The 10980-nt window shown below is 54.3% G+C and overlaps 1 protein-coding gene and 1 pseudogene across 1 annotated transcript in view; one reads left to right on the top strand and one right to left on the bottom strand.

The window, feature by feature from the left end:
* LOC132479097 (RAD52 motif-containing protein 1-like) overlaps positions 1 to 10980 on the top strand; it is a 261744-nt gene that overhangs the window by 197104 nt on the left and 53660 nt on the right. The gene's annotated exons all lie outside the window — the stretch shown is intronic.
* LOC132478995 (forkhead box protein J1-like) lies at positions 6321 to 9258 on the bottom strand (annotated as a pseudogene).

Below are 10980 nucleotides of genomic sequence, written 5' to 3'. Positions count from 1 at the left end.
TTCCTGGCCTATCACACTTGAATCAAACCTGACATGATGTACTAACTTCTAAAGAGAAATGTGTCTATCTGCAGGAGGGTTGGTCACTAGTGAAAGCATAGAAAAGGTGAGGAGAGACCAACATGGGCAGTGCCCATCCTCACATTGCCCAAGAGTAGAGATGGCACCTTAGGCAGCATAACTGCAGAGTCAGGCCCACTAGCCAGGCTGCCTGTTGAGGAGATGGATGGATCCAGTTACCTCAGGCCTTCCCATTAAATTCTGGACTCAGCTGATTCCTTTTCTAATTCTGTTGTCACCAAGTAGCCTTCGATTCTGTGATTGTGCTTCAGTGTGCCACGGAGGCCTGTCCCCACAGAAGGTAATTCTCTGCTTGTGTAGACACAGATGCCCTGTGTGTAGAACAGATGTATTTCTCATTGTCAAGTAATAATTTGGCATTCTGATGTTTGATCAATCCTGTGATATATAATCTGTCCGGAATTTGTTGTATTTGTTTGTTCGTGTGGTTGAGGTAGGGGATCTAATATTTTCCCCATACATGAAGATCTGATTCTTTTCAAATCTTTCACTGAATGGTTTATTCTTTCTTCCCTGGTCTAATATGCTATCTTCATCTGGATGCTGTTCTGTGATCCATTTATCTTGTCCTGTACCAGTACTAATATCACACTGCTTAATTCCAGTTTCTCTATAACATATTTTATATCTGGTAGGGCAAGGTTCTGCTCTTTGACCTTCTTTTGCATACATTTCATAACTATTCTTACATATATTCTCTACCAAATGTCAGCTGGCCAGGTTTTATTTAAAAATTATTTTGGCTATAAATGGATTGCATTGAATTTAAATTTAGTTTCATTTGAGGAGAATTGACCTCTTTACAACATTCTAGGAGGATGGTATCTCATGCCATGTAAGTACTTCTTAATGTCCTTCAGAAAAGTTTTAATATTTTCATCACATAGGTCTTACAAATTTGTGGTTAAATTTATTCCTAGGTACTTTATGCATTTTTATTGATATAGTAAATGGGATGTTTCTTCTGTTTTTCAGTTAGTTAGTTGTGTTATATGGGAAAGCTATTGAGGCTAATATGTTGATCTCTTGATTTTGTATGGAGCCATCTTACTCATGTTACTTCCAATAAAATTTCAGTTGATTCTTTTGGTCTTTTTAGGTCCCTTGTTTCATATGCAGATATGTTTGTCTCTTCTTTCCAATACTTCGTTTTTCTTATCGTACTGATTAAGACCTCCTCCACAATGCTCAATAGTAGCAGTAATGATTGGGCATCCTACTCTTGTTCTTGACTTTAAAACCATGTTTAGGTTTCTGCCAGATACTTTTATTTTCTTTTCCTACTTCTAAGAGTTTTTATTAGGAATTATCTGTTGAACATTATCTGAAACAGTCAATAAAATATATCACCAGCTGCATGCAAGACCCTAAGTTAGGCACTGTGGAAGAGTCAAAGGATTATTAAACAGTGTAGAATTCCTTTCCTTGAAAGAGTTATCATCTTACTGGATAGATAAGATTTTTTTTAATTAATTTATTTATTTAGGGCTGTGTTGGGTCTTCATTTCTGTGCGAGGACTTTCTCTAGTTGTGGCAAGTGGGGGCCGCTCTTCATCGTGGTGCGCGGGCCTCTCACTATTGTGGCCTCTCCTGTTGCGGAGCACAGGCTCCAGACGCGCAGGCTCAGTAGTTGTGGCTCACGGGCCCAGTCGCTCCGCAGCATGCGGGTTCCTCCCAGACCGGGGCTCGAACCCGTGTCCCCTGCATTAGCAGGCAGATTCTCAACCACTGCACCACCAGGGAAGCCCTGGATAGATAAGATTTAAAGTAAAAAGGAATGAATAAGTATTTGGAAATAGTTGTAATGGATAATCATGATCATGATTTCTTTCAAAACAGATTTATTCTCATAGAATTGCAAAAGAGGTAGATAGAAAAAGAAGCAGAAGGTAAATATTGGTCTTTGAAAGCAGAATTTTACAACTAGAGGAGAACTTAGAGCTCATCTATTTCAATTTCCTCACCAAAGGCAGGAGGAATGTTTAATTACCCTAATGGTTTACCCTAATTTATTTATCAGCAGAATTAGCTCCCCAGCCCAAGCTGAGTTAGAACAGGACTGGCACACATTCATCTGCTTTCACTAGTCTTTTCAGGAAAGAGGGTCGATGGGCAGAGGTTTTGGTTGTACCTTTTCCTGCTGGGCTGATGCCTGGTTCCTAGGCGTCAGGCCAGGCCAGAGGCCTTCTAGGAGGCTCTGGGGTAGGGAGGGCCACATGGTTGGGGATTTAGGGGCTGGCCTCACTCAAAGCTGATGAAAGGTAGAACATATGAGTCCCTTCTGGAAAGTGGCAAGAAAACTTCCCTTCTCATCCTACTGTTTTTCAGGCCCCTAGTCTCTATTCCCTTTATCCAAACCTCATAGAATTTTAACCGGGAGAAACTTTAGACAGTAGTTTGTCTCTTCCTTTTGTAATAAGGAACTGGAGAAAGAGAAAGGGAAAATATCTTGCCCCATGGTCATACTGCTAGTGATTACCAAGAAGAAGTTGGTCCCTTTCCACTGAGGACTTCTCTGCTGATCACACTGTGCTTGGGCTGTGAGCTACGTTTTATGTCACAGTTCAGTAGACACACATATATGGACATAAGTAGTTTCTGAAACAAACTTATTGTGCACTCTGATTTTTTTCTATTCTATTTGTATTCCAAAAGAGTATTTTGTGCTTCCCTGCTGGTCATGGCCTTTAAACGGATTCCACAATTCACTGACACCTGAGTGACAGCCTGCAGAGTGAAAGTCAGAGAGCTATAGATGACTTTGCTCGTTGGGTTCAGGTGTTTACTTGGTGTGATTCAACTTACAGGATAGAGCAGCCAGGAAAATAAAATCACCTTCTCCCCACACCCACACCCGCAGCAAATGCTGCATGTGCGACTAAGTCCGAAGCGGACTGGTGTGAAGCGCGTCTAAGAGAGTAACAAGTTTCTGTCCAGTGCCGTTGTGCAGTGTTTTCACTGCACGAGGGCAGTTGGCCAAGGGTAAAGAAAGGTGAACGGGGCTGAAAATCCTGCTTATGCTCCATGGTAAGCCACATACAAACATCTCCCCAGAGACACTTGGGGTCCATTTTGGACAGACACAGAGAACTTCTGGAAGGCCAGCATGCATGCAATGATTTTCATGATCCCGGGTCTGTGGTGATTTTGCTCATTGTGATTATGGACTGAGGTCCCCATTTAGTCCTAATGAAAGCAGAGATAACACATTGTGAGAGAGATGAAAAGTGACATGTAACACTAACTGTGTGTTTTCATCCAAAGGGCTTTTTGCGATTTCTGCTGCATAAGAGAAGCTCAGGGGAAAGTGAGAGTCAGGTAGATGTGAGGAGGATAAAGTAGTGTGGCCAGAGAAAGCAGGGGAGAAGCAGACTTAATATTTCCCTTTCTGTGTTCTAGGAGGGCTTTTTCGGGAGAAGGCGGCCACTTTGGCTTAGGGATATGTATACGCCTCTCAGCGCCACACGCAAGGAAAACATGGCACAAAAGCTACATGACAGGGAGTCTTCTGATGCGGATGAGATATTTCTGCATCCCAGCAGCAGGCCCAAACTCATCATCCAGAGCTCACTGAGGAGGCTGAATCTTTACCCAGCAGGAGGGCCCTGCTCAGTATCCACAGACCCCTGAGGACGTTGAATCTTTTTCACCCCAGGCAGAGGCCCAGGCTCAGCATCCAGAGCCCTCTGAAGTGGTAGAACCACCTCCACTTCCGCAGGAGGCTCCATCTCAGCCTTCAGAGGCCCCTGAGGAACTAGAAACTTCAAGTCCTCAGGAGGCCCTCGCCCAGCCTTTGGAGACACTTAAGGAGGTTTTAGTTCGACTAGAAGCACATCATGGGGTAAATGAAGCTCAGCAGTCAAACTTGTACAAGGTCACTGTTAAATCTCTGGATCTGGCACTTCCCATAAATCCACAGGTCACTAAAGAGGTTGAACCTTCTCCAGTCCAGGAGGAGACCGCATCTCAGCCTCCAGAGCGCCCTGAGGAGATTGAACCTTCTCTACTCCAACAATAGGGCCCAACTCAGGCTCCAGACAGCCCCGGGGAGGTTGAACCTTCTCCTGTCCAGCAGGAGGCCCCATCTCAGCCTCCAGAGCACCCTGAGGAGATTGATGCTTCTCTACTCCCATCAAGAGGCCCCAAGTGAGGCTCCAGCTTTCCCTACTGAGTATGTACTTCAAATTCCAGTGACTGATGAGGTAGCATCTCTACCTGGCGTTCAGCGTCTCGCTCCTTCAAACTTGCCCAGTGTTCCACTGCAACCTCTGGATTTGGAATTTACCATCAATCCAGGGGCCACTACGGAAGCTGAGTTTCCTACAGCTCAGCAGGAGGCCCTGGCTCCCCCTCTTGAGCATCCTGAGGAGGCAGTATCTTCTACAACCCAACAAGAGACCACAGCTAGGCCTCCAGAGCCTCCTGGAGAGGATGAGACTTCAAGGGAGCAGTAGCAGCCAGCTCAGCCTTCTGAGCCTCCTGGGGAATTTGAACCTTCTCCAACCCAGCAGGAGCGCACAGGTCAGCCTCCAGAGCCTCTTGTGGAAGCTGAGCCTTCTCCAAGTGAACAGGAACAACTGACTCAGCCTTCTGAGCCTACAGAGCCTCCTGAGGAGGTGAAAGCAGCAACCCAGCAGGAGACCCCAGCTCAGCTTTCAGAGTCTTTTGGAGAAGCTGAAACTTCTGCAACCCAGGAGGAAGCCTCCGCTCCGTCTCTAGAGCCTCCTAATGAGGCAGAACCTTCTCCAACCCAGCAGGAGATGCCAGCTCTGTCTCCTCCGGAGATAGGACCTTCTGCAACCCTGCAGCAGCAACCAGCTCAGCCTCCAGAGCCTTCTTCAGGGGAGGTGGAACCTTCTCCAACTCAACAGGAACAGCCAGCTCAACCTCCAGAGCATCATGAAATGACAGTTTCACCTCCAAGTCACCCTCATGCTCAGCATTCAAAGTTATCCAGTGTCGCTGTCAAACCTGCAGATGTGGAGCTTACCATCACAGAAGAACCCACTCCAGAGGTGGGACCTTCTCCAAATCAGCACAAGCCTTCAGCTCAGCCCTCAGTGCCCCTTACTAATGTAGAATTTTCTACAACCCAGCATGAGGCCCGCACACTGCCTTCACAGCCAACTGAGGAGGTTGAACCTTTGCCAGTTCAACAGGAGGATTCAGCCCAATCTCCAGCAGTCGGTACACATAATAAACCTTCAGTACAAGAGGAGACCCCAGCTCAGTATCCAGAGCATCCTGGAGAAGAAGTTATACCTGCCACAAGCCAGCAGGAGACCCCAGCTCAGCTTTCAGTCTTTTGGAGAAGCTGAAACTTCTGCAACCCAGGAGGAAGCCTCAGGTGGAGCAAGACACTCCCCCGCAGGAGTGCAAGCAAGGGCAAGGGGCCATCCCCCCTTCCTGGTCCCAGTGGTTCTAGCAAGCACTGCGTCCCTCCCAGTTAAGCCTCAGCTATAGCTACACTCACTACATTAGTCTGTCTGTCCCCTTTCCTTCTGCAGCTTGGCTGCCCCAACCCCTAACCCCCAGATCCCCAACTCCCCGCTACTCTCAGCCTCAAGATGGGCTCAAAGATCAGGGACACATACCCTCTGCCCCACCTCTAGGGATGAAGCCAGAAGATCCCAGAGGCCTTAGAAAATCTCCTGGCTCCACCCGGCACCCCGGCCTCCTTTCTGTCTCCTCTCTCTTCGCCCCTCCGCCTAGCTCCTCCTCACAGACTGCCGGCCCCAGCCCCAGGGAAGCTCTGCCGGGAGAGGCCTCTAGGGTGTTAATTTGCAGTCACCTAATCAGCATTTGTTGTACCTGGGAACTTTCTCTGGATAGAAACCTGGGGAGGAGAGCGGGAGAGAGAGAAGCTTCGAAGCTAAGATGTTCTGGGGCGGGCCCTGTACTGATGTTTCCAGCTTGGCCAGGACACCTCCAAGCCGCATCTCTCATAGTGCAGGGCCCTTAGCGTGTCTCTGGGTCAGGGAAGAAGTGGATCAATGAAACACTGTGTGTTTTGGGGGGCTGAGGAGCAGAGGCAGCAATTTTGGTCCTGGGCCCCAATTCTCAGCCTCCTGGACTAGAATCTGAGGATGACCTGGGCTGGGGGCCGTGTGGCCTGGTGGGGTGACCTGGCCCAGCCCCTGCCTGGGCGGTAGGGTGTCCATGGGCCTGCACTGGCGGGGAGGGGGGCAGTCTGGGCCCAGACTTTGGTGCTGTCTGGAGGTGGGGCAGGGCCTGGCTTCTTACAAGAAGGCACACAGGCTGGCCCAGTCATGCAGGTCAGAGGCCAGTGTGGCATCCCCGGCCTCAAAGAGGGGCTCGGGGGGCAGGGAGCTATGGGTGCTCTCGTCCCAGGGGTGCTGCAGGAAGGATGTGGCCAGGAAGGTCTCATCGAAGTCCAGGCTGTCGGTAGCCTGCTCCACTGGAGGCCCCCAGGTAACAGGGCAGTCGATGTGGTGGCCATGGATGGTGAGGTCCACGTCCCCGTGTGAGGCAGGGCTCAGCGGTGGGCTCAGCTCCGCGGTCTCCAGCGTGCCCAGCTCCCCGTCCAGCGTGCCAGCGTCCAAGATGGCCTCCCAGTCAAACTTGCCCTTGAGGGGTTCCAGCTCACCCTGCTCCTCCTGGGTCAGCAGCAGGGGGCTGGAGGGCCGCGGGACCTTGGCCACCTGCTTGGGCAGCGACTGTTTACGCTTACGCCCCAGCCTGCTCTCGCCTGCAACCCAGCCCGCCTCCCCAGTGGCCTCCTTGAACTCCCGCAGCAGCTGCTGGGCCTCGGTGTTCACGGTCAGTGGCCCGGCCCATGGGGCGGCGCTGGGCTCCGGCGCGGCCTGGCGGGCAAAGGCCGGGTGGATGTGAACTGGGGGCAGCCGCCGCTTCTTGAAGGCCCCACTCAGCAGCTGCTCAGCGTACTGGGGGTCGATGTGCCAGAAGCCCCCCTTGCCTGGCTCGTCCTTCTCCCGAGGCACCTTGATGAAGCCCTTGTTCAGGGACAGGTTGTGGCGGATGGAGTTCTGGACACAGGGAGATAGGAGAGAAGGAAGACAGCTGGGTGAGTGGGTGGAGTCAGTGATGCGGGGTTCCTAGCGCCAGTCCCACCACCACCTTCTCTCTGACGGGGGCAGGGAGACAGAGGCGCTGCTCCAACCAGGAGGCTCTGGGACACCAGCCACGGGGCACCAGGAGCTGGGAGTGCTGTCGGGGGCTTTTGTTCCCTTTTGCCAGGATATCTGCCTGCTCAGTCATCCGAGCCCTGAGACGCAGGATGGCTCTCAGTGCCACCCTGTCCTGCCCTCCCTCCCTTACCCCACCGCTTGCAGCCTCTGGCCAAAGGCCTTGGCTCCCCTGGGGCCTAGACGGCCATCTCCCTCTGCCTGGGCCTGGCTGGGCTTCTCTGTGGAATGAGTGAGTGGGTGTGAGGGGGTTTGTGGGGGCGGATGAAGTGTGGGAGGATCTGATGACTTCCTTGTTTGTAGAGCTGGCTGCTGGCCTGGGCCCTCACCCACCATGTGCCCCTCCTCCCACCACAGGCTCTGAGGCCTCAGTTGATTATTACCCAGCCAAGAGCATAGCGCTCATTCCTGGGCCCTCTCAGGCTTGGGGTAGGGTGGTGTGTGGTGGAGGGTCTCTGCTTTCTCACCAAGGTTACAAATGGTACCTGCCCCAGGGTGAGGGCCCAAGAAAACGTGGAATAGCTGTGATCACAGGAACTGTGATCCTGTGACCTGTGCCACAGGGAAGGATCTGTGCGGCCTCAGGGTCTCTGTCCCCAAGTAGCCCCTGATCCTGATGGTCAAAGATGCTCAGGGCAGTGTGTGCCCAGCCTGAACAACCATGCTGCTTTGTTCATTCCTGGGTGCACAGTCCAAACCACGCTGGGGCACAGGGGTCTGGGGCCTGGTGGGTGGGGCCGGCAGGTGAGTAGTGCCCCCTGGCAAGACTGGGATGTTTACATGGTGGCCTGGGCCCCTTGGCTGCTCTGTGCCAGGTTCCGGAGACTTGGAACATGAAGCCAGTGTGGGAGGAAAGAGACCCTGTGGAAAGCACGTGGCTGAGGTAATTGTCCCCCCAGGGAGTTTGATGAGAAAATGGGGAGGAGTGTAGGCAGGAAACTAGGGAGGGCTTGGGGTGGGGGCTGGCACAGCAGCTTTCGGAAGGCCCCGGAGCCCTTCCACTGGGACCCAGATGGCCTTCACACCCAGCAGCACGCCCCTCTCCCCTCCCAGAGCCCCTCCAGCCAACTGAAAGCAGGCAGGATGCAGAGCCTGGCAGGAACGATGCTCTGCCTCCAGTCAGGCCCTGACAAACTGACCTTGAGGAGGGTAGTGTCTAGGAATTCCAGGTCTTGGGACAAAAATGTGTCCCTCAGTCCATCAACCTACCCTGGGGGGCTGTGTCCACGCATAGTTCAGCCCTGGCCTTTGGGCTGAGCCTGCCGGATGAGTGACAAGTTCTTTCCACTTGAACCTCTATGTCGGCACCCTTGCAGCCCTCTGAACATCCTCCCTCCTCCGTCTCTGAAGTCAAAGGGGCAGCAGTCCAAGCACTGGGCTCCCTTGAGGTCCTTCCTGGACGGCCTTCCTCTCTCGGGGCCCTGGCCGTACCGCGCCTACTTGGCCTGCGTATCTGGGATGTGAGTCCAGTCCGCGCGGGCATGGGGAGGGAGGGAGGGAGTGCCTCCCCTACCTGCCAGGTGGGATCAGCGTGGCGGAAGTAACAGAAGTTGTCCATGATCCATTTCTAGATGGCCGACAGGGTGATCTTGGTGGCCTTGCTGGCCTGCATGGCCATGCAGATGAGCGTGGCATACGAGTAGGGCGGCTTCACGTGCGGGTTGGTGGCATAGTCCACGTCGTCGGGAGGCGAGGCCTGCAGCCCCGAGGGGGCGCTCCGCGGCGTGCACGAGGATGTGGGCTTGCCGGGCGTGTGCGGCTGCCCCAGGCAGGCGGGGTCCGCCGCCAGGGGAGACCCCAGGTCGGCCGAGCCTGACAGCTCGTGGTAGCCGTGGGGGTCGGTGTCCCCCGAAGGCAGGGCGGGGACCTCGGCATTGAGAATGGAGAATTCCTGCAGCCACTGCAGGCTGGTCAGGCTGTCATTCAGGGCGTTGGACTCCTCCAGGCCGCCTTCTGGTCCGGCCTCCTCCACTGCCCCTGCTCCCGAGACGCGTAGCCCTCTCTCCGCCATATCTGCGGGGACTCTCCGAGGGGGAGGTCAACATCCACGAGCCGAGCTGAGGGTGGCCGCCGAGCTCTTCGGCCCGCTGACTCCCGTGGATTTAGTTACGCAGCCTCCCGGAAGCGGGCTTCCATCCCGCGATCCGGGGGTATCCTCCTCCAAACTGAATGTGGTGCCTGCAGGGACAATAGCGGGAACTGAGCCCTCTTTCCCTACCCCCGAGGGGAGAGTGTGTGCGAGGGGGGAGGCTGTTACTAAAATGAGTCCTGCAGCTGGGGACGATCTTTTACTGCCGAGGTCTGGGAAACGGAAGCTGTGCCCGGGTGTCTGACCCGCACGGGGTTTGCCTCGCTCTTTTCCTCTTTGATCTTGCAGAGGAGACTTAATTAGCCAAACGAGGGAATAGTGTAGGGGCATGCGAGGCCACCCCTTTCTCCCTCAAAGCGGGAAATTAACCCCCCTCTCTCCCTCCACAACGAATGGAAATGGGGCGAGAGTCCAGGAGGGCAGTACGACGGGTTGGGGGGCGGGGGAGGTCGTCTGATTTTGAAAAGGGATATTAGGATGGGGATCAAGGGGAAGGAAGGAAACAAAACAGAGTTATAAGGGGGCGGGAAGTGAGTGTCCCCCAAACGTCTCTGATGTCAGTCCCCGGGCCCACCACTTCCGTCGGGGACCGATGGGAGAGTGGGCTGGTACCGACGCCCTCCCTTCCCACGGCTTGCAGCCCTCCCCATCCCTTACCTGGCTCAGAGCGCAGCCCGGGCCAAAGGAAGGTTCTCGAAAAAATTCCTCCCACCGCCCACCCTCACCGCGGCTCTCTGCTCCCAGCTCGAGGGCCCAGCCAGCAATCCTCGTCGCCACTCACGCCTGATGGAGCCTCTCTGAAAGCCAGCGGCCCGGGGACCGGCACTCAGTAGTCGCTCGCAAGGCGTCTCCTGCTGCCATGGCGATGCCCTGCCCATATAAACAGCTTCCGTTTCTGCCATTGGCCAGGTCATCTCCAAAGAGACCGCGGGCTCTTAACCGCTCTCTCACGCGGTGACTCTCTTCAAACACCCTCCTGCCGCTCTCTCACGTGCGACCCAGCCCCCTACCCGCAGAGGAGAGGCGCGCGGCTCGGCGCTCCCGCAGAGGCCCCGGGGCCCTCAGCGAGCAGTTCGCCACGGGAACCGTACTCCGCCCCACCCCCTTCCCATCTTGCCTGCTCAGAGGGGCCGACGGCTCCTGGGACGCAGCCCGTGGCGCGGGGGCCAGGGCTGAGTGCATGCTTGGGGCTTTCCTCTCCTCTGGGCTGCGAGTGGCACTTCCTCACGTTTCTGTGGCCTGTCCCTGTCTCCCGACCGAGTGTCCTCTTGGTGCCCGCAAGCAGGTCTGACTCTCCGATGCCACCTGCCGCTCAGGTCCGCAGAAACCGCAGCCCCGGTCGCAGACACCCCATGGCGGCTAGGGTAATCCAGTGTTTCCCGGTAAGCGCTCCCTCCCCGCCCCGTCCTCAGCAAGATTCCCAGAAGCTGAGATTCCAGAGGCTTCTTCGAAAGTGCTCTCCCTCCTTTCCAGATAGCCGAGGAAACAGAGCCGGTGGGTGAAACCCAGGAAAGCCGTGGACTTGCCAAATTCTTTGACTGGGGTCATTTGCCCCATTAATTTCACCAGCCTTTAAGTGACGGACTAACGGTGGACTGTGGTCCTTCCTCCTCCCTTCCCCCAGCCTCCCTCCAGTCACCAGCT

The sequence above is a fragment of the Mesoplodon densirostris genome, chromosome 18, assembly GCF_025265405.1.
Source record: "Mesoplodon densirostris isolate mMesDen1 chromosome 18, mMesDen1 primary haplotype, whole genome shotgun sequence".
In the NCBI taxonomy this organism is placed as follows: Eukaryota; Metazoa; Chordata; class Mammalia; order Artiodactyla; family Ziphiidae; genus Mesoplodon; species Mesoplodon densirostris.
Note: the sequence above shows the minus strand (reverse complement) of the source record. Positions and strands in the feature narration are given on the sequence as shown.